The sequence below is a fragment of the Anabrus simplex genome, chromosome 2, assembly GCF_040414725.1.
Source record: "Anabrus simplex isolate iqAnaSimp1 chromosome 2, ASM4041472v1, whole genome shotgun sequence".
NCBI lineage: Eukaryota > Metazoa > Arthropoda > Insecta > Orthoptera > Tettigoniidae > Anabrus > Anabrus simplex.
In genome coordinates, this window is record NC_090266.1 from 787834054 (window position 1) to 787856595 (window position 22542).

Sequence of the window (22542 nt, forward strand, 5' to 3'; positions counted from 1 at the left end):
AAGATGCAGATAATTTAGTTTAATAACTCATTAATAGGGTTTGGATGTTTAAGTCTTAAAAATCACCCAAAACATGCAGGCAAATATCCTCTAAAAAGTAGCAAAATATGACCAAACATACATAAATCCAACGAATGATTGTTGCCAGTAGTTCTCTATCTTATAAATAAAGTTGTAGGGGTCTGTTGTCTGTAATTTCATTATTTTACTTTGACATGTTTTGATATATTTAACCATTTTAGGTCAACTCAAGATCGTATCAGAAGTTTTTAGCTTTTGTACCTGTTTGTTTGTTCCACCATTATCGGTAAATTACTGAATAGATCTCGACCAAACTTCACATTTAGAGTCTACTCATCCAAAAGCAGGTTTGGATATGGATATGATTTGGAAATCACAGCAGAGATTGGGGGTTTGTACAAAGACCAGAAGAGTATTTCTTTTGTTTTTTTTCAATTTTCTCTTACGGTATTGATTATATGTAAAATCTGGACACTATATGTGAAATGTTCCTTTGATTCTCAATCATTTTTGTTCTGTACATAATTTCACTTCTCTTCAACTGATGGAGAAAATTACTTTTTTTCAGTGGGTTTCATTTTCTGCAGCCAGTGACGGACACCCTCGAAGACCTACAGTGAAACTACCAGTTGCCATGGCAATGTCTCAGTCTACTTGCTAGCAGGGAAGTAGCATAATGCCATTTTTGTCATAATTCCTGTCAACTCATGGTTTTTGTTGGGTGGAAGGAGAGAGATATGTTGAGCTGCCATTCTGAGGTGTATATGCGGAATACCGGTAGAGGTTAAAGTCATCTTCTAATCAGAGATATAGAGATCGTTATAAAATAGTTGTGCAAGAACTAAGACAACTTCCCCACTAGCCACATTATGCACTTCATCACCTAAACCTCAGGTAAAACATCTACGCTGAACTGCAGAAGAAAGTGGTTTCTGAAACCTGCAGTATTTTTAGGAACGTGATGAATAGTTACCTGAAGGATCCGTAACAGGAGAAAATTTGAGGATGCAAAAAATATTGCCAAGCTTGAAAATTAATCCTACTAAACGTAACTGAACACCGAGAAAACATAATGTAGAACATTTCTCTTTGGCGTCAGTCTGTCGGGTTATCTATCTGTATATTCCTCAAAGTGGAACACTACTGTACTTTCTTCAACCAAACTACGTATTTAGAATCTACACATTCAGGATTGTGTTATCAGGTGCATATGATTTCATGGTCATTGGATAGAGTTGGGATTTATAAGAAGATTATTCTCAAATATTTTCCTTAACATTATGTATATCTAAAGACTGTATGTAAAAAATGTTTAAGAATTTGTTATTTCTGTTCCTTTATGCAATATATGTATTTATCTTTAAATAACATAGTATTTTATACATTGATTTCAGAGAAAAAATTACATTGAAGAATAAAAATGATGACTGTGTTAAAATTGTCCATACCATGTCCATAAACATTACAGGATCATCAAAATTTAGTCTGAGGTCAAGTTGGTTGGTTGGATGGTATCTACATTTACAGTTTTTGAAAATAATAAATTATGTTTTTTTCACATTATTTTGATTTACCAGAGATTAAGCCATTGTTCAATCTCATTAAGATAGGATTGAAGGCAAGACCAGAGGGGTCAGTGATTAGTTCAAATGGCAAGTATTTCAATATAATCAGCAAAGTGACATAGTCTAAGATGAGGGGAAGGTTCATGAATATCAATACAATAAAAGACATAGGAAATTAGTGATAAATAATGGACTTCTTTGAGGAATACCAGCTTTGAGGGGAAATGAGTAAGATAGGGTCTCTTATATATTGTTATTTTAGTGGAGTGAAGGTAATTGGAAAGAAAACAGATTATTTTAATGGGAAGAAGAATGTGGCAAAGTTTGAAAATGATACCCAAGATCCAAATCTTATCAAATGCTTTTTTCAGCATCAAGGCTGATCGACGCTGCTTGATTTTTTGAATTAGGTAGGTTGTTAGGGATGCCAAAGTATAGAACATGTGATCATGTGTGGAACGTTGTGGTCAAAAACCTGCTTGAGATTGCAGGATGAGTTGGAGAGAATGGTTATGGAAGGCAAGGATAGTTTTGAGTATTTTGGATAGAATTGGGAGCAGACTAATTGGATGATAAGAGGATAATTGGGATGGATGTTTTTGAAATATCAGGAAGATGAGTATTACTGCTTGTCCCCAGTGGGAAAGAAAAGAACCAGTTCTGATTATGATTGTATAGATTGTACCTAATAGTTGAAGGAATACATAGGTAATATGGTCAAGGCTGGGAGCTGTGTTTGTTTTAGATTTTAGTACATTTTCAATATCTCAGATCATAATGGGGTTGTTTAGAAGATGTTGCGAGACTAAGGCAGGAGGAGGTTAAAATGAGAGGCGTAAGGGGGTTGTGTGATATTATTCAGTTATGATGTCATGGTTTGGATGGTAGAAATTAGAATCTAAGGACGGCGTGAAGATTGTCCTAAAGTGGTCTGCAAATAGATCAGCTTTTGTTTTAGGATCTGCAGGTGTGGATTTACTGTGGATTATAGAGTAATGAGGGTGGGGTATTTAGTCTGAGCGAGTTGTCTTAGTTTAGTCCAATACTTAAGAGAATGTCGTATTTAATAATTCTGTATATGTGGTATTCCTGGATTTTTGCTTAATCACTTTTATGAAAGAACGGGCGTCTGTGCAATATGCTTGTAGAGTATCAGGATCTTTTGTTCGGAGATATGCTTTACATAGGTTGTGAGTATATTGTAAAAGTTGGAGGACTCTAGGTGGTAGGGGTGGCTTGGAAGGATGAGAGGAATGGCAAGGTACAAGCTGTTGATCTGCAGAAATGATAGCTAATTCTAGTTGTTTAACTGTGGCTTGTAGTTCATGTTGTGTCGTAGGTGGTCCAGTATTAGGTAACAAATCAGCTACAGTCCGTCTATCTGCTAGCCAATTTGTTTAGTTAAATTTCTGAATGGTGGGGGGTGCTGGTTATGTCAATGCAGGTTTGTTAGTATGATGGGAATAGTTAGTATACATGATATGGTCACCTTCTGTAGATGGCAGAATAGTAATATTACTATTGTTTGCTAGGACAGGTGAAAGAATTAGAACATCAGGATTTGTGTTGGATGGGTTGGGTAGGTGAGGGGAAAGGCAGACTAAAAGCCCAGATGTTATCAAGAAGTTGATTAAAGCTACCCTAAAGTGCTGAAAGATCAAGCGTGAAACTACAAAGTACACCAGTAACATGAACTGTGCAGACCTACACATATCAGAATACAGGAATCTGCTGACTAGTTATTGATACTGTTTTTTCGGCCATATGCGTACAGTGCAATATAATACAAAGAGCAGCAATGATCACCAACAATATAAAGACTTTTTAACTATTTTCTCTTGAACTTCTGCTTTTTTTTAAACAAAATTTACAAGGATATTGTGTTATTAATTTAAAGAAATGTTCATCTTTGCGATATGAGAAATGGATCTCAAATGTATAACTCTAAAACCTGCTGAAGATACAACTCCATATAATAACTGTATTTATAAGTAATCTTCCAGCAAATCTACTGATATTTAAACAAAATAAAGCAATATTATTTCCTATTTCCCCAACCTAGAATTGAAAGAAAGTAAACCTAACCTATATAACCTAGAGTGCATAATCCACCAAATACCAACAGAACTACTCAATGTAAAATTTAAATAAATATCACCACCTGTAATATTGGTTATTACCGACAAACACTAAACACCAATATTTGTTGCACTTAAATGGAACACGCACTCTCTCTCTCAACCATAATTTAATATGTATTAACTACTGTACCACTACAATGAGACAGAACACTTTCTACACCCAAACATTCACCAGCACATCCAACAATATTTTGTTAACTCCTTCTTGTTCAAAGAATGCTATTCCCTTGTGATTCATAAAAGCTGACCTTGAGCAACTATTCAAATTCTTGACTTGTGTATTATTATATGGTGTTTACAAAAATAATTGATATATTCGATTCACAAGTAATCATCCAAAGGTACAATATTTTGAGGAACTTTTTCTGTCAAAATTAGATCAACCTTATCACTCTACTATCGTTTTGAGATAACCTACTGAAAATGTTTCACCTGCTTTCATCATAATAAGGTTAGATCCTGGCTGAGGCAGGCGATTAAGGACAGTCAAAAATCTTGGCAATCCATATCATTGTTGTTGACACGTTAAAGATCTCTGGTGATGCACTCAGTGCCAGCCTAAGAAATTAAATTAACTCAGCCATAGTACCCATTCCAGTAGAATTCCACTTTCTTTGATAGATAGCAGCACAATTTATTGGAATGTTAAATTTGTACATCATCATCATCATCATCATCATCATCATCATAAAAGGAATAGTATCTATAAACACTAACAACTCACAGCAAATCACATGGCACATATAGTTCAGCAAGAGCCTTGGCTTGTCAAGACAGCTACTGCCTAATGAGGTGGGGTGATTAGGTCAATGTTAATGACATCTGCTGTATTGCTAGGCTTTCTTGCCCTAGTCTTATATCATATACAGTTCCTCGTTTGGAATCTGATCCATAAGAAGTACTCTTACTGTACCATTAACACAAGGCTTTCCCTAAGCAGTAATAACAGACTCATTTTTCAAACCTTCTGGCCAGAAAATATGCATAGCTCCATTCAATACACACACTACGAATGGGTGATTCATAGTGGATATTTCTTTACACACACTAAAATAAAAAATATATCTTGCTTTCTTCAAAATATCAATTACAATGTGCACATTTTTCATTTCACTACAATCAGTTGTTTCATTTGTTTTCATTCTTACACAACATTTCAATTTTATTTACTGTTTCCTCATAACATTTGAGCTGGTACTAATTGCTCAATGTTAAGTCATCTGGATGATGGAGAATACGATTAATGTAGTGGAATAACTACTAGCTTTTCACCCGGACAATTGAGGATTGAATTGTGGTCAAACTGGGGTTGGAATTTTAACCTAAACATGAGATGTCAATCTAGCCTTCAATCTCTGGACAAATAACAAAATGAGTTGGCTGGCTGTAGTGATTTAGAAATCTGATATGAGCAGAGGATTTTTTTTTTTTTTTTTTAATTCAGGTCAGCTAGAAATTCTACCTACATTTAATTTAGAAAAATGAATAGGTTTTGAACAAGTAACATCTGCAGAAATAAATGACATGAACAAGTCATTTCAATACCTAAAGAATGTTGTAGCAGAAGATTCATGCACTTGAAACTGTCCTGCTTGTCAAGATTTTAAACTGGTAACTGCAAGTCTCTGGTGTGTAAGTAGTATTACCAACTGATAAGTGTGAAATTACTTTAGAGTATAATTACATTTGTTTCTGTGAGTTTGAATACACAACATTTTCTCCCTCTTTTAAATTGTGTCACTTGAGAATACCAGCTTGCAACAATACTATTTTCACGTGCTTTAAATAACAGTATTTTGGCACTTGCTGTGAACACTTACCACAATACTGATGCAAACAAACATTGACATAATATTTTGTTTTTCCTAATATTCTTACCCAGACTGACCACACTGCACGATTTAAATCTATCACAGACTGCCTGTAACCAGAGGCAAGGGGAACAATATTATGCTGTAAAAAGCCAGACATCGTTGCCATGAGACCTATCTGTGTCAGTGCAACGTAAAGCCAATCGTAAATTTTAAAAAAGGCCAGACAGAAAGACAATTAGCTTTACGTCACACTGACACAAATAGGTCTTATAGTGATGATGGTATATGAAAGAGCTACGAATGGGAAGAAGGCAGCCATGGAATTAATTAAGGTACAGTCCCAGCATTTGCCTGGTGTGAAAATGGGAATAAGAGAGAAAGAGAGTGTGTCCCTTGTATCACATGAAGCAATGCACCAGAATACAATGAATGAATGAATGAATGAATGAATTAATCAATCAATCAATCAATCAATCAATCAATCAATCAATCAATCAAATCAATCAACATTAGAACCATCATCCAGTGGCAGATTTCCTATAAATTGTTTACCTAGCCATTTCTTAAATGATTTATTTTGTATTTGTGGGTTGATGAATAATAACACAAACCGATTACCTATATACCAATAAATTTAGAGAATTAAAGTACAGTTAAGTGTGATGGCATACAGACGGCACATGGGAGAAACAAAAACTGGCCATTGGTACTGCAAGTCTCTGGTGTGTAAGTAGTATTACCAACTGTTAAGTGTTAAATTACTTTAGAGTATAATTATATTTGTTTCTGAGAGTTTGAATACACAACATTTTCTCCCCCTTTTACACTGACTGACAGAGCAAATGCAACACCAAGAAGGAGTGGTCAGAACTTTATGCCAATTGCAGGGTAGACTGACGTCACTGAGGTATGCTCATGATGTGAAATGCGCCGCTGTGCTGCGCACGTAGCGAACGATAAATGGGACACAGCGTTGGCGAATGGCCCACTTCGTACCGTGATTTCTCAGCCGACAGTCATTGTAGAATGTGTTGTCGTGTGCCACAGGACACGTGTATAGCTAAGAATGCCAGGCTGCCGTCAACGGAGGCATTTCCAGCAGACAGACGACTTTACGAGGGGTATGGTGATCGGGCTCAGAAGGGCAGGTTGGTCGCTTCGTCAAATCGCAGCCGATACCCATAGGGATGTGTCCACGGTGCAGCGCCTGTGGCGAAGATGGTTGGCGCAGAGACATGTGGCACGTGCGAGGGGTCCAGGCCCAGCCCGAGTGACGTCAGCACGCGAGGATCGGCACATCCGCCGCCAAGCGGTGGCAGCCCCGCACGCCACGTCAACCACCATTCTTCAGCATGTGCAAGACACCCTGGCTGTTCCAATATCGACCAGAACAATTTCCCGTCGATTGGTTGAAGGAGGCCTGCACTCCCGGCGTCCACTCAGAAGACTACCATTGACTCCACAGCATAGACGTGCACGCCTGGCATGGTGCCGGGCTAGAGCGACTTGGATGAGGGAATGGCGGAACGTCGTGTTCTCTGATGAGTCACGCTTCTGTTCTGTCAGTGATAGTCACCGCAGACGAGTGTGGCGTCGGCGTGGAGAAAGGTCAAATCCGGCAGTAACTGTGGAGCGCCCTACCGCTAGACAACGCGGTGTCATGGTTTGGGGCGCTATTGCGTATGATTCCACGTCACCTCTAGTGCGTATTCAAGGCACGTTAAATGCCCACCGCTACGTGCAGCATGTGCTGCAGCCGGTGGCACTCCCGTACCTTCAGGGGCTGCCCAATGCTCTGTTTCAGCAGGATAATGCCCGCCCACACACTGCTCGCATCTCCCAACAGGCTCTACGAGGTGTACAGATGCTTCCGTGGCCAGCGTACTCTCCGGATCTCTCACCAATCGAACACGTGTGGGATCTCATTGGACGCCGTTTGCAAACTCTGCCCCAGCCTCGTCCGGACGACCAACTGTGGCAAATGGTTGACAGAGAATGGAGAACCATCCCTCAGGACACCATCCGCACTCTTATTGACTCTGTACCTCGACGTGTTTCTGCGTGCATCGCCGCTCGCGGTGGTCCTACATCCTACTGAGTCGATGCCGTGCGCATTGTGTAACCTGCATATCAGTTTGAAATAAACATCAATTATTCGTCCGTGGCGGCTCTGTTTTTTCCCCAACTTTCATCCCTTTCGAACCACTCCTTCTTGGTGTTGCATTTGCTCTGTCAGTCAGTGTAAATTGTATTTGTTATGTTTATGGTGAAAATCTTAATGGTCTGCAATGTGTGCGTGTAGATCTGCACAGTATAACTGGAGTAGCTTGTGTAGCTGGTGTTAGTGTTCAGGCATCCTCTCAGCTGGTGCTTGGAGGAACTGAACGCATCATGGCCTAGGTGGAATTTCGACAGGTTTATCACTGGTCAATTCCTGGTTCTCTGTGTTTGGCTGCATTCCTGGAAATGTCATAATTTGCTCAATGTGGCACTTTATTCGTTTCCCATGGTGGTTGACCTCATAATGTAGATCTCCAATGCAGGCTGTGATAGTACCAGGAAGCCACTTGTCCAGGTTCATGTTGCCGGACAGGAAGTAAACGGACTGTCCCACTTCAAGTGTGTGGAAGTCCATTTCTGCTTTCTGTTTTTCGCAAAGTCTAGTGCAAACACATTCGTGTCTCGCCAGGTCAAGATGTAATAACAAAGATTTTATTCTAATCCACCTGTTCAATACATTATAATGTTGTCACATTTAAAATATTTTCATTAACTGACAAGTTATTTGTGGGACATGTTTCGCTCCCTTACAGAGCATCATCAGCCGACCACTCACGTAAAACTATGAGGCACAACCACTGCAGTGTTAAAGGATATAAAACTTTTTTACCAGATCTCATTGCAAAGAAACTTTCAAATTTTGCTCTTAAGATTGAATTTCACCCATTTCAAAGATGTTAAACATGCTACTGGTTTTAAGTATTTTAGAATAACTCATTCTACCACAATTTTAATGCATATCTCCTACTAAGCCCATGTTATTAAGGCATGATCAAAGTTAATGTATTTTATGATATTCTAATAGAGTAGATCTAAGTTTGTGAAAAAATGTTTCAATAGTTCTGGAGTCATTGTTTACGAACATAACCATTCTTTGAGATTCAGATCTGGTTCTTGACCTTGTTAGCGGTGTTCCAGGTAGCTTCAAGTCTGCAGGCTATCTCATACACAGCAGTGAAGCTCTCTGATTCCTTAGCAATAATTATGTTGCACATGTCCCTCAACACAAAACCTTTTATGCCTTCCACATATTTATTGCGATTGGTGTCGAAATGGTCCAGTTGGGGTCAGAAGGGCAGCGCCTCATCCATCTGAGCCACTCAGCCTGGTGACACCATTTTTATATTTGTAGTTTGATAAATAATAACATGAACCAATTAGCTATATACCAATATATTTAGAGAATAAATGTACAGTTAAGTGCGACAAAGTACATACTGCACACTGTAGAAACAAAAACTGGCTGTTGATAACTGCATGTCTCTGGTGTGTCTGTAGTATTATCAACTGTAGAGTGTGAAATTTATTTAGAGTAAAATTACATTTGTTTCTGTGAGTTTGAATGCAAAAAAGATTTCAAAAAACTTGGAAATTTGTCAAAACTTCCCTTGATAAAGTATTCCAATCCCTAATTCCCCTTTCTATTCATATTAAGATATTTCCTACATTTAAAAGCTCTACACTTTTGTTGGAAATCACCAAGAAGAAATCATGCTGCTTTCTTTTCTAACCTATTCCAGTTCTTGTATCAAGTAATCCCGGTGTGGTTCCATCCCAATTCACAGGCTGTCAAAACAGCTCACTCACATAAAATCAATTGTTTAAGATTATCTAATAAATTACCACATTCTGCACGGCCCAGTCCTTTAAGTAATTTTAAAAGAAAAATATATGATTGGTTAATATAAAATCCATTTTATAATGTCTCAGAATTCTTAGAAATACATAATGTTAGTATTAAGTTTTAATAAAAGGTGTATGTTCATTTAGCCTTAATAATATTAAGTACTAAATTATTATCAGTTGACGAAGCCTATTTCATTGTATATGGTCAATGGCAAATAAAGATTCTTGATTCTTGACATATTGGAACCATACACTAATTGGGGTCTTACCAGACACTTATATGCCTTCTCCTTTACATCATTACTGCAAATGTAAGGTAACCTTGTTAATGTTACTACCCCAATGAAGGTCTTTCCTTACACTAACACAAAGGTACTTATAGTGATTCATGTGCTGTACTTTCACTCCATCTATACAGTAATTAAAACTTAGAGGACTTTTCCTCTTACTGAAACTTATAACCTGGCTTTTCATCCCATTTGCCATCATACAATAGTCTGTTGTCCATCTCACAAGATTGTTGAGATCTTTGCAGTCACTCACAATACTGCAAGTTATTTACTAATCTATACAGTATAATATTAACTGCAAAAAGCCTTATTTATGATTCCAGTTCTTTACTCCTACATGTATAAATATATAGACCCTATATAAAAGAAAGCATAAAGGTTCAATAATACTGTCTTGCATGTCCCCAAGAATCATTAGGAGATAAGATAATGCTTCACCCACTCAAATTCTCCAAGTTCTATTTTCAACCCCATTTTTTCTTTGTCTAGTCCAATGAATGTCATTTTCGTTATTAATCTCCCATGATGTACCTCATCAAAAGCCTTGGAAAGGTCAATAGCTATATAGTCCATCTGAACTTCCTTCTATTAAACAAGTTAGTAATTATGCAAATGCATCTGATATAATTGGAAAGAATGCTCTCCCAGAGCTTACATGTAACACATGTCAAGCTGACAAGCCTGTAATTATCTCCTTTATGTTTATCATCTTTTTTTTTTTTTTTTTTTTTTGTACACTGGGGCAAATCTCCATTCATTTGGTATAGCTCCTTCATGCAGGCAGTAATCAAATAAATATTTCAGATACAGTAGGCTACTCCATCCAAACCCATTGCCTGTTATATCCTCAGAAATCTTATCAATCCCAGTTGCTTTTCCAGCTTTCAAATTCTGTTTGATTTTGAAAACTTATTTAATATCACACATAAAATTTCAGTACTTTGCCAGTATTCGTAACCTCCTCAACCTGGACATTATCCTCAGGCCCTATATCCAACTACCTTTACATGCCGCTGACTGAAAAAAACTATCTTCTGTAAGCCTTCAAATTTACACTTCCCTTGTTCATTAATGATCCATGAAATGTCCTTCATGGAACCAGTTTCTGTCTTAAAGTACAATCAATCAATCAATCAATCAATCAATCAATCAAATCAAATCAAATCAAATCAAATCAAATCAAATCAAATCAAATCAAATCAAATCAAATCAAATCAAATCAAATCAAATCAAATCAAATCAAATCAAATCAAATCAAATCAATCAATCAATCAATCAATCAATCAATCAATCAATCAATCAATCAATCAATCAATCAATCAATCAATCAATCAATCAATCCTGATCTGCATATAGAGCAGTTGCCCAGGTGGCAGATTCACTATCTGTTGTTTTCCTAGCTTTTTCTTAAATGATTGCAAAGAAATAGGAAATTTATTGAACATCTCCCTTGGTAAGTTATTCCAATCCCTAACTCTCCTTCCTATAAACGAATATTTGCCCCAATTTGCCCTCTTGAATTCTAACTTTATCTTCATATTGTGATCTTTCCTACTTTTAAAGACACCACACAAACTTATTCATCTACTGATGTCCTCCCACACCATCTCTCCACTGACAGCTCCGAACATACCACTTAGTCAAGCAGCTCGTCTCTTTTCTCCCTAGTCTTCCCAGCCCAAACTTTACAACATTTTTGTAATGCTACTCTTTTGTCGGAAATCGCCCAGAACAAATCGAGCTGCTTTTCTTTGGATTTTTTCCAGTTCCTGAATCAAGTAAACCTGGTGAGGGTCCCATACACTGGAACATTACTCTAGTTGGGGTCTCACCAGAGACAAATATGCTCTCTCCTTTACATCCTTACTACAACCCCTAAATACCCTCATAACCATGTGCAGAGATCTGTACCCTTTATTTACAATCATATTTATGTGATTACCCCAATGAAGATCTTTCTTTATATTAATACCTAGGTATTTACAATGATCCGCAAAGGGAACCTTTACCCCATCAACACAGTAATTAAAACTGGGAGGACTTTTCCTATTTGTGAAACTCATAACCTGACTTTTAACCCCGTTTATCAACATACCATAATCAGAAAGAATGCATTCCCAAAGCTTACATGCAATGCATGTCAAATGACTGGCGTGTAATTTTCAGCATTATGTTTATCACCCTTTCTTTTATACACACGGGCTACTATAGCAACTTTCCATTCATTTGCTATAGCTCCTTCATGCCCCTTCCAACTTTACAACACTGGAAATCTTCTAAATATTACTGCAATGTTAAACTGCTAGCAAAAAGAGGTGGCTTCTAAAATAAGTAAAATATAATATATTTCTTTATAGCCAATTACTGCACTTCAATCTGCAATTGAATGAATCTGCTTCCAAGATCAAATAATAAATTCATAAGACTTATGGCTATATTTCAATCATTCAATTCACACCTTTGCATTTGATCCAATATTCTGAAATAAACTCTCAATGTAGACTTATTAGACACTTCAGAAGTGATAACAAACCAATTCCAATTTACGCTGATATACTCATTATGCTTTATATTGTAGGCTTCCATTTTTTAAATACATAGGCCTATTGGATGTACCATGGTGCAACATAGTCTAAATCAAAAGCTTACAAACAAACATAAGAGATATAATAATAATGGTATATGGCTTTTAGTGCCAGGATATGTACAAGGACTTTAACTCGTCCGGTGCAGGTCTTTTCATTCGACGCCTGTAGGCGACCTGCACTTCACGATGAGGATGAAATAACTAATTATGGTTAAAATTCCCAACCTTGCTGGGAATCGAACCCAATACCCCTGTGACCAAAGGCTAGCACACTAACCATTTAGCCATGGAGCCAGACATAAGAGATATAATTCATGACGAGTATGACCGAAGAGGAAACCCAGTGATAATAAGTTTAAAATGTTAGGTATTTTGCTTACATGCACTGCTGATAGAAATGTATACTATACATGATAAAAATTCTGTAGTTTATAAATAGTTGATAGTTGCAGAAACGGATATAGAGTCTGCGCAAATTATATGAAAATAATTTGTTCAAAGGCTGTTACCTCTTATGAAATGACAGTAAAAAGGAATAAAAGAAAATGTTAGTATGTTGAAGAATAAACCAGACTAACCCACCATGAAGTACATGAATTGAAATAGTATGGGTATCTGGCTGTGCCATCTGCTGGGACCGAATGCTTAGTTGAGGAAAAACCTCTTGCACTTGTAATTCTCATGTTGTTGTAGACATAAATATCTTTGTAAACAGCAAGAATATTGAATATTCTGATGTATGACCAAACTTGACTGACAGATAGGTGGTGGTGGTAATAGTAATAGTAGTAGCAGCAGCAGCTGCTGCAGCAGCAGCAGCAGTAGTAGTAGTAGTAGTGATGAGTTCGTGATACTCTTGGTACCTTGACACCTGCCGGGTTGTCACTCACCGGCGAAACGCTGGCAACCAGGAATGAGTTAGCTGGAAAATTTATAATGTCCAATAACGGACCATTTAAATTGGTATTATAAATTTACTAATTTGGGACAAATATTTCAGGTTCCCTATGGGAATCAACATCTATATCAAGACTTTACCTGCCGGGCAAGTTTTGTGAGCTGAACATTATTAGCTGTATTTTTTTATTTTTTGTGACATACAGCTTAAATTAGCTTAGTACAGTATGTTGATAACAGCATGATACCGTAACAGTAATCGGTACTGTATTGCAGGATTTTGAACATTAATGCTGCCCTTGAGTTACACCGGTTACACCAGTCTCTCGCATCGACAGCGTCGGGGACACATACTATACGTCAAGCTTTTGTGAAGAAACTCAACAAGGAAACAAAATCAACACCTATTTGGAAACCATCTCAAATGGGCTTCTTTTAAAAATGCTATTTGTTCAGGGCGTCGACCTATAGAGATCTTTTGCCCCTACTTGTACCATGTGATATGAACCTGCGTGTAATTGGAATGGAGGAAGTGTAGAGTGTTGAATGTGAGGAAAGGAACGTTAAGGACAACACAAATACCCAGTCCCCAGGCCAGGGATATTGATCATTTACAACTAAAAACCCCCAACCCAGTCGGGAATCGAACCAGGGGCCACCGGGTGATAGGCGGACACATTACACCCTACACTGCGGGATCAGACTCAAATGGAATTTAAGTTTTCAATTTTAATTTTTCAGTTTTCAGACACCAGGTATAAGTTCTCGTAGTGTAACGGCTAATGCGCTCGCTTCATAATATGAGGAACGCAGGTTTGAGTCGTCATTATGCGGAATATTTTCATAATTAGCTGTTGTATTCATCTGTATGCCTTTTTTCATACGTTATTTTGTTAATAATATATTTCAATGAACTGTTAAATCAAAATTTTATGTCTACTAAGAAAATGCTCTATATGTATGCTACTTATATAAAGTGATGTTATGATGAATTCCAATCATCAATGGCCTGCATTTAGGACTGTATCCCATGTGGCAGTTTCCCCATCAACTGTTTACCTAGTCTTCTTGTAAATGATATCAAAGAAATAAGAAACTGCTCCATTTCCAAATTCCTTTTCCTATGAATGGATATTTAGCCCAATTTGTTCTTTAGCCTTATCTTCTAACTTTATCTTCATAAAGTTAAACATTGGAATGAAAATTATTAATAAATAGAAGCATGTGGAACTAAGCGAGGTCACAAAGCTAGTTGTAAATAGAGGATCGTGGAGATATTTACTCAGTTCACAGAAACGTGCAGAGAGAATGCTCAAAGGTAATAAGTACGTATAGGAGATGTGTGTGTATACATAAATGAAAGTACGTTGAAGAGAGTTAAGAACAACAGCAGAAGACGAAAATAAATATGAATTTGAATTAAAAAGATAAAGAGAACCTGCGTACCTTCTATTTTGGAACAATCCCTTGACCAATCTACTACAGGAATACTTTACAAAATGCTGCTTTACATGGCAGGTTATAACTGGCATAAGAAAATGCAAACATTACCAATTATGTATTGATTTTGAACCTCATAGATTAATGTCACGAAAGCTTGACATAAATTGTTGTCCGTAACTCGAAGACTCCTCTTATTAGGTTTGTTGGTGATAATCAGCAGATGCAAGCACAGGAAAATAAGACAATCGATATGAACTTCATACATTTAATGACAGATAGCACCTCAGTTGAAAGCAAGCAGTCGCTGAAAATCAGTCTAGCCAACCCTGTATATCAGAGTCTAGCTCCGGGTAGCTACGTAACGCTTATGCGGAGGTGGTAGCACACAAGCCTAAGTACCAGCTGATTTACACCCCTGGGTAGTTTACCTCCCGCGTAGCTGCCATCCAGTTTACCAGCAGATGGTAGAACCAGCCCTAAGTGGAAAATTCTGTGCTACCGGTGGAGAGGCATAGATTGACATTAGTAGATACGTAAGCTTCAATGTAGTTTTCAAAAGTAGGAAAGATCATAATTCAAGCGGACATATTGGAGTAAATACTCATTTGTAAGAAGAGAAATTAGGGAATGGAAAAATTTACAATGGGAGATGTTCAACAATTTCCCAACTTCTTATATATCACTTTCAGAAATGACTAGTTAAAGAATTGATAGTGTATATACCACCTAAGTGAAAGCCTTAAGCACAGATCAGTGGTGATTAATTTATAAGCAAAAGGAAATTCCTCATTACATTTAGAGAATATAACATAAAAAGAGACTGATTGACTAAATATTGTGAAGTGCTCTGACCAATACATAATTACTCTAACGTTCTTTACAGAATCTCTAAAATTTTGACGGTGGTTCCACCGAACATAATGCCAGGAGTGGTTGTGTTTTGTAGCATAGCAGGCGATTTTTAAGTAATAATTATGATAGCTTGTGATTTTGATGTGTTTACTTTCAGGCAGTGGCTTTGTTGGCTGAACATTCAGAGTACTGGCCTTTGGTTCAGAGGGATGTGGATTCAATTCCTGGTCCAGTCAGTAATTTTAAATGTGTATACTGTATTTTGTGTCCAAAATTCACTAGTATCATCAGTGCTGTCCTTTGAACATGGGAGGGTATATTATAAATTATAATATATTATAAATGGTTTAACATATCAATGGTAAACTGCCATGCCCCCACAAATGACAAAAATGATCACGTTAAAGACTCCATTTATGAGGATTTGTTAGAACTGTGACATAAATTACCCAAACATGATGTCAAAATAATTTTGGGTGATTTCAATGTAAAAGTTGGAAAGGAAGAAATGTTTGTGCCAACAATAGGAATGGAAAGCCTGCATGATGGAAGCAATGATATTGCCATTAGACTAATCACTTTCGCTACATCCACAAACATCAATGTGCGGAGTACCACCTTCCCACATAAACAAATACATAAGGAAACATAGTGGTACCTTTTGGTATCACTTTCATTGCTACTGTTGTCATGATTTGTTTTGCGTTATTCCACATTTGTTCACAAACTTTGTCATTTGATTCATCAAAGTCTTTTTCAATTTTTTCACTGTGGGCTGTAGAACATCATAATGGAGTTTGGCTTTCCAATAAAATTAATTAACATGTGCAAACTGTGTATGGATGGTAATGTTAGCTGTGTTTTGCTCAAGGGTAGAAAATCAAGTTCCTTCCAGAATAAAACTGGTCTGAGACAAGGGGATGCACCCTCTCCTCTTATATTCAACATTGTACTGGAGAAGATTATCAGGAAATTAGTTCTTGTACCTGCTGGCATCATACTGGGGAGACAACATAAAGTCCTTGCATATGCAGATGATATTCTTCTTATTGGCTGCAATGAATTAGAAATTAGGCAGTTATTTGTGGAACTAGAGGAAATGGCAGCAAAATTGGCTTACGGATAAATGATAAAAAGACACGTTACATGGGTGTACAGAGACCAAATCATGAGGAGGTTGACAGATTGCCTTTGAAGATAGGGAAATATATATTTAAAAGAGTAGAGGAATTTAAATTCCTTGGTGTATTAATCGATGAGCAAAACTGAAGGTAACAGGTACACCAAGCTAGAATTAAGAATGCAAATAAGGCATTTTACTCTATGAGCCCTATATTAGGCTCCAAGTTTTTAACAAGGAATGCAAAAATGATTATCTACAATATAATCATTCGTCCGGTACATCTGTATGGTTCCAAGACAAGGAGTATAACCAAGAAAGAGCAGCGGCAGTTGCAAGTCTTTGAGAATAAAGTTTATAGAAAAATATTTGGCCCATGGTTCGATCCTATCTCTCAAGGCTGGCAGAAGAAATCTAATTATGAGATTTACACCCTCTCTCAACAACACACTAGAATGGGTGTGATAGAATCCAACATATTGCACTGAGCTGGACATGTACTGAGGATGCAGGATAACAGAGCACCAGTAGATCTATAAAAGGGATCTCTTAATGGGAAAAGACCTTCAGAAGACCCCAAAGAACCTGGAAGAAAGAGATCTACAAGGTATGCCGGACACTTCAAACTGATAACTGGGAAGAACAGGCTCAAGATCGAAAAGGATGGAAGAGGATTGTGAGATTCGCACGGGAACTTCATGTCTCAGAAGCCTACAGAGTAAGTGAGTGAGTGTATAGTTAATTCTTCTGCTTAGTGTGCCTGGTGACCTTGATCGTTAAGGCGTCAAGTTATATGGTTTAATACCGTGGTTAGCCTGTTCGAGTCCCATTGGTTGAAAAATTTTCACCATCGGGGTGTTGGGTGACAGGGTATGAGGTGTGATAGTATACAATTTATAATCACTAGATTGCATGGCAAAAGCCTGGGTCCAATTCCAAACCTCTCCACAGTGTTAATATGAAATGAGGGCATATGAGCCTGTTGATGGCCATTCGTCTATCAGATGGGGACGTTATTGCCTTGAGCATACCCAATGGTGTTATTTGAAAGGAGCAGGCTATGTACCAGCACTGGGTTTTACCCTCTTCCCTCTTACTAGCACATATCACGTCCTCATTCATTTCATCTCATTAACTCATCTGATGAGGTTAACATCAGGAAGGGCATCCAGTCATAAAAACACCCTATAGAGATTCATCTCACTTCATACCCAATCCTGCTGAGAAACAGAATAAAGGTTGGACGTACATAGAGTTAATTTCTTTGGTTTAGGGACAGTTTATGTTTGTCTCAATACATATATTCATCTACAGACAATACATCACACTATAAACCTTTACAGAAACATGCTATTGTGAATTCATCCCTCCACATAGGGTAGGTGTCAGAAAAGGCATCCAGCTGTAAAATTGGGCTGAATCAATACAAAGTGCTGACCCCAAAACTGGAGAAGGACCAGGAAGAATATTAGTTAAAATAATAAAAAGGAGACAATGACTTTCAGGCAATGGCTGCTAGTTCAGTCCTTAATATTTGCTGTATCTTCATTTAATTTAATTGGTTTTGTGTGAATGTGTAACTGAATATCATTCATATATAGAAGATATTTACATTCTTTCAGTATCTCTGGTAAGTCACTCATATATAATGAGAATAGAAGATGAGAAATCACCACCACATGCCATGTCCAACTCAGTGGTTTGCCATGAAGATTTATCAATTCCTACTGATACACACTGTTGATGTCTACTAACATAAGACTTCACCCAAGATAACATGCTACCAGGAAATTTCTTCATCTTAAGTTTAGAGAGTAATTAGTCTCTTACTATGCAGTCGAAGGCCTTACCCAATTCCAGGTGAACAAGCACAGGCATATGTCTTTGTTCCATCATTAGTTGCACTTATGCTGTGGCAGTACTGCAGTTAAGTCTGAACCAAGATTGATATTAGTCAAGTAATCTATAACGTATATTATATTCAGTCATTTGCTTATGTATGATTTTTTTTGCTAGTTGCTTTACGTCGCACCGACACAGATAGGTCTTATGGCGACGATAAGGACAGGAAAGGGGTAGGAGTTGGAAGGAAGCGGCCGTGGCCTTAATTAAGGTACAGCCCCAGCATTTGCCTGGTGTGAAAATGGGAAACCACGGAAAACCATTTTCAGGGCTGCCGACAGTGGGATTCGAACCTACTGTCTCCCGAATACTGGATACTGGCCGCATTTAAGCGACTGCAGCTATCGAGCTCGGTATATGTATGATTTGATTATGTATGAGAAGGATACACTAATCTTTGGGATCATTAGCATTGTTGCTTTTCATTTAGGATTGGAGAATGGCATTTTTACATTCTGAAGGAAAATTTCCAGTCATTATGGAAAAGAGACCAAATTGATAAACATAAATATGAAAGGTTCATAACCAAATGTAGTTTAAGAAGTGAGATATTAGTAATTTGACTATAAGAATGTCATACATGTCATGATATAGGCTACTGTACATAATAACCATTTGATTTTAGATTATGTAAAATAATCACACCACTGGAGCCTGAAAGAGTTACGTCTTGCTTTCCCAAAGGAACCCATAACTGAGCTACTTATGCTAAAATATATGGCATGATTAACTTGGTTGTGGTTTCTTTTGAGGATGCAGAACACATCCTACAGCAAATATTATGATTTTAAATATAATGTAGCAATGGCACAGCATGAACTAGACAGGCTGTCACGTGTAGTATTGTGCTCTATGAAAGCCTACATTAAAACATATTTTAATAATGGAAGGGAATGAACAAGTGACAAATCAAGTCATATATAGAAAGACAGAAACATAAATAAGAATACATAATGATATAAATGCATTTACAGGTCAGCATCAGAAGAGGGGACAACAGAAAAGGAGACAAGGACAAACATGAAAACACAAAAGCTCAATCTGCACATCATCATACACTGCCATCTTCAAAAAGACAGGTTCTCTTGTCATCAATCCCAATTCTTCTACATCCATTTTCATTGTTTATGCTGATCGATTGAGTTCTTTTTCTCTTTTTGTGTTTACCCTGTGCTCCTCGTCATTTACCACCAGTATTCATCTTTTTGTCTCTTCCCGTTTCCATTGCCTATCCATATTTCTTCTTATCCTACACTTAAAACTGCAGATCTGTCAAGATTGCCCCTCAATGAGTGTCAAAGCCCATCCTCTTGATGAAGCTAGGAAGCAAAAAACAACCTTGCTGGGGGAACAGAAGAAATAGATGGAGAATTGGGGTCAATGAGGAAAGAGCCTATATGAAATGGCAATGTATGAATGTGTGGAGATTGTCCTTGTCCTTTTGTGTTTTAGGTGTGTCCTCATCTCCTCCTATATTCTCCCTTCCTCCGATGTTGACCTGCCATTGTATTTATCATATTTTGTGTTCTTTTTCATGTTCCTATCAAAATAAATAAAAAATTTATTTGCCTTAGTTGCAGACTGCAATGACCTTGAGATATGATCAAAAGGGAGAAGAGCAGAAATATTCGATTCATGACAATAAAAAATGAGGGATAAAGAGAAAATTACATAAAGAGCCAAAATATAATAGTTTAGCCTGTACTATGGCATTTCATTAACAAACAACTAAATGATGGTGATTATAGAGGAGATAACCACATCAGGTTAAGAATTGTTGAGCAGATTATGGTAAATGTTTGGTGTTCTAGTTTTTAAATAACTAAGCAGATAAACATTAAAAAAATAATCATGGACAGTCATAGCATAGATGTCTGTGAACAGATGATCAGTTTCAAGTTATAATCACCAAAGAAGAATATAAATAAACAGTTGGCATTAGTTCTTTTCCAGATTTCTCCCACTTAATCTCATTACAGATAATAATGGTATGTTTCATATTCCTACCATCTAGACAGATATTCAGAACAGAATATTTCACGGTTGAATTGCAAAACTCAAACTTAAAGGAAAAGACTAAATCCTGAAATTATGTATGTTTGATTTTATTGAAATATGCAAGTTATTGGACCCATAATAAATTTAACATATAAACCTTGCTTAAAATAAACCCACCTTTAATATTCTTCAACTTGACTATGGTCAACAACCAAAAAAAAAAGAAAAGTTAATTATATAGCTAAACCACTGGTTGATCTACCAAGTAGGCTACAGTGTGTACAGTATTAAAGAATTGTGGCTCCTCAACATCTCTAGAAATGAAGCCACTCAATGCAGTGACAAGGGGAGAACTGTGAAGCTGCTGTGAAAATCTTTGTCTTGTTACTATATAATAATTCAAATCTGAAAAATAGTAGCATCTTCATATCCACCGAGGATGAAGTAACTCATGTGAAGATGATGAATTTTTTTACTGGAAGCTTTTGGATTCCAGTAGAGCTGCAAACCTAATAGCAGTAAGCATGCATTCATTTAAGCCGACAGTGTGCCTGTTTAAAATGAATTCATTGTCTAGTTTGGTGTTATAACCATTTAGTCTGCTTTCAAGTTCAGTTTTATTAAATAGTTCAGTTTTATTCTCAAATTGTTACAAACTTTTTTCCCCAAAATCATAATGTGTTCCATATTTCCTGCAATCGTGATCAAAACTTTCTTGCATGTTTGAAGGCCTTTCTCAGAAGGTAAAATTTAATTCAACCACCATTAGATTACACCACGAACTGACACACACACTCTCTCTCTCTCTCTCTCTCTCATTCATTCATTCATTCATTCATTCATTCATTCATTCATTCATTTTCGTTATAGACTCTTATGCCTATTCAGTCTGCAAGCCTCTGGAAGGCATACATGTTAAATAATTGGCTGCATCCAGGACTTTAACATCAATCTCATTGCTCTCTGGATGTTTAGTTTTTCTACCAAGGCCGACACACAAGGAAAATACCCTTTGTCATTAAATGGTTATCTGTGGATTACCCTATTCCAATTTCATTGAATTTAGGTCTTCCTAGTATCATTGGTGAACCTATCTAGTCCCAGTGAGTGAGTGAGTGAGTGATTGAGTTCAATTTTGAGACTTTTCATAATGACTACTTCAGATTAATCCAATTCTAATGCCACAGATTTTGAGATATAAATTTATTTCATTTTTAGTGCTTAATTAAGTTTGTAACAATTTGAGAATAAAACTGAACTGTTTAATAAAACTGAACTTGAAAGTAGACTAAATGGTTATAACACCAAACTAGACAATGAATTCATTTTAAACAGGCACACTGTCGGCTTAAATGAATGAATGCTTACTGCTATTAGGTTTGCAGCTCTACTGGAATCTGGACTGGAAATACTGAGGTGAATGGTTCCGAGATGTAAAATAGCAAGCTAGATGTGGACACACATGAAATTAGCAAGAATCGGATGGTTGCCAGGTTACAAAGGTACTGCCAACATACGAATTTCATGTGGAGAAGGAAGAGCTTTAAATGAATAACCGATTAGCACTAATGAAACATTATTGTAAGAGAAAAATGACATACAAATAAATACAATAAAGTGTAAATTCGATAACTTTAAAATAGAGTAATAAAACTGGTCGTTGCACAAACCTGCAACCAGCTCAGAAACCACCCCTGGTATATATGTAATAACACGTTCAACTGATACTGGCTATGGATATGATACCATTTCATCAAATAATGAACAGTTTGATAGTAATGAAACTTTGGTGCAGAGTCCCCCTCTCCTGCCATTGATCTGTATATCCAGTGAATGTACATATAAAGTTTTAAAACAAATCCAGGATGCTAACATAACTAGGTTGAAATACTTATCTCTTTTAAATTTCTTCTACTTGAAAAATGTCATAAAATATTTTTGAATATACTGATCAGTAAACTTGAAAATAATTCATAACAGTGATGATATTTGATTATTTTAAGTAT

At 36.9% G+C, this 22542-nt stretch overlaps 1 protein-coding gene across 1 annotated transcript in view; it reads right to left on the reverse strand.

Annotated features, from left to right (window-relative positions):
- The window catches only part of Camta (Calmodulin-binding transcription activator), a 705348-nt gene that overhangs the window by 54655 nt on the left and 628151 nt on the right, over nt 1-22542 (reverse strand). The gene's annotated exons all lie outside the window — the stretch shown is intronic.